Genomic DNA, 2,686 nt, shown 5'->3' with positions numbered 1-2,686 from the left:
TTGGAAAAATTGAGGATAGTTTTCACTCTCTAATGTGCTTTAAATACTGAACATAGTTAGATGAGCCTAAGAAATAATGAATATCCATTCATCCAAAATATGTGTCCTGGTTTCTGTTCTTATAACAAAAAACAAAAATAGATCCAATATATTTCTGCAAAGTATCTGGTGCTGGAGAAGATGCTACTGATCATAATGGCACTTTACATTGACAACATCTGTTCATTCTCAAAAGCACCTTTACATTTTTCTTAGAACAAAATAAGCCTCAGAAAGACTAAAGTAGGGACTTGAGGCACCAAGAGCCTCTCAGTATAATGAGATCCTCAATTCTTGGTCAAGAGTGTGTCATAGAGAAAATGTATTAAAACAGTGTTAATCATGATCAGATTTGTGTGAGCAAGGTTTTCAGAGCTTTGGGTGTAAGAAGGAGTGGGGATCAAGTGTACTGAATAATAGTAATAATTCTAGAATAGCAATGAGTTCTTTAAAATACAGGTAGAATTTAGTCAAATGAAATTATATGCATAATCGTCATTGAGAGGGCAAAGAAGATTGTAAGATATCCATTTATTTAGACAATGTGCTCCATCTACTACAATTCCTTAGAAATAACAATAGTTTGACAGATAAGAGTTCATCCAGCTTTTCTTTTGCACATTCAGGGTGTATTAATCATTTCAACAAGGAGATACTGGATTGGGTTGGATAAGCAAAAAAATGAATAATAGCTTTATTTAATTTTATATAATTTATAACTTCTTTTTAAGTCAAATAACTCTTTAAATTCACCCATTGTTTTCTATTACAAGTACCTTTATAAAGCTGATCTTTTAACATACGTTGGGTGAATGTCTGAGACTGATAAAACCAGCAAATAAAACATTGCAACATTGTATGTACTGCATATTCTAATGAGATCATGGGAAATAGAGGGTTGTGAATAGGGTTAATTATAATTTGAATAAATCAAATGTTGGAAATACCTGTAGTTTTCTGTTAAGTATATCCTAAAGGCTTTTCATAAAGTCACAGAGTACAGCCTAGTTTACTTCATGAGTTTGTAAAAATTCCTTATGTTATTTTATCAGGAATTTTTCATTGGCCCTGAGTTAAAAGTAGTTAAAATAACTCTGTTTGCAGTTTTCCATCTACCAGTTAACCGTGACTACAAAATTTGATGTTTTTCTGGGTTGGAAATAATTTACTGCAAAAAGAAAGACATATTCAGTTTATTCTTTTCTTGGTTAAAAGAAAAGATAATTTAACAGAGACATTAAAAGTAGAAGAAAAAAGGTCACTGTTTGAATAGGAATAAACATTGTAACTGGTATAATGAGGGGCACAGCCTATCAGGTTTATTCTATACCATTTATTTGTGTCAGTGAGTACCAAAATGCAGAAGCTCTGTTTTGACTAGGAAAATCTAAAGATATCTGAGATATCTTTTGAAACATGATTATTTTTTAGAAAACATTAGGAGTCTATGGCAGTGCAGGGTTTTAGATTATCTTAATTGTGAAATAAAAAGCTTCCCCCCTCCCCCCTAATCTCGTTAGAGAGGAAGGGCACTTGTGAACATAAAACCTGGAATCCTAAAACTACTTTTCAAGATTCCCTGAACTGGTTCTCTGAAAGTCACTGAAAGATCTTGCCTCAAAAAAGGTGATATTGTAAAATGTGGTGCATATTTACAAAAGAGTAATAGCTCAGGTTCTAAGTAACAATGTCAATAAAAAAGATTAAAATTGATAAGTTAGCATAATGTTTTATTACAAGAAGAGACATGGAAATTAATGACACAGTAGAAATGAATTATGTAAGAAAACAAATCTATAAATAACCAGATATGATATGATAACACCATGAGGTGATAACACTATGTTCATTAGATGCTCTAATATTCTCCCTTTGTATAATCAGGACACTCACAGTAACAAATAGAAAGTAACAAATATTTGTAGCCCCAATTATAACAAAAAGGAGGTTTCTATAATAAAGAAGAATTGAAGCAACATCAAATCAAATCTAAGCCAATTTCAAATTAAGTTAATTGACTTTGAAGATAAGCTAAAACTAAAGCAAAGCCCTTGCTCAGTGAGCCACAAACATTGAGTTTCTGAAAATGATTTAAATGGGAATATTATTTCCATGATAAACTATTACTAAACACCATAGAATAATCAAGGTAAGTATTTTTATTAAAGATATATATATTTTTAATCAACAAAATGACCAGTGGTAAGTCCTGAATTTACTCAATTAGAGGAGAAAGATAAAATCATGAATACATAATACTCAGAAAAGAATCTAAGTATTATCTTCTCAGGCAAAGGAGAAATTATTCCACAGCAATAGATACTACGCACATCATCTATGGTTTAAAAACAATTAACAAAGCAAACTCAGATTCACCTAGCAATTATTTAGTGTAATATCAGTCATCAAAAGCAAAAAAATGTGGGAGATCTGCTCTGTTCTCTAAGCATCTCTGATGGCACAGGGGCTAGGGGCTTGGCTGCTGACCAGAGATCCACTAGTCCAATCCACCAGCTTCTCTCCTGGAGAAGGATGCCATCGTCTGCTTCAGTCAAGAGTTATTGTATTTGAATCAATGTATTTGAATTATGATGCTGGCAAACAATATTGAAAGTACCATGGATTGCCAAAAGTGAAAACAAATCTA

Source organism: Echinops telfairi, unplaced genomic scaffold (genome assembly GCF_000313985.2).
Source record: "Echinops telfairi isolate 266 unplaced genomic scaffold, ASM31398v2 ScPeMD7_7421;HRSCAF=8459, whole genome shotgun sequence".
NCBI lineage: Eukaryota > Metazoa > Chordata > Mammalia > Afrosoricida > Tenrecidae > Echinops > Echinops telfairi.
Note: the sequence above shows the minus strand (reverse complement) of the source record.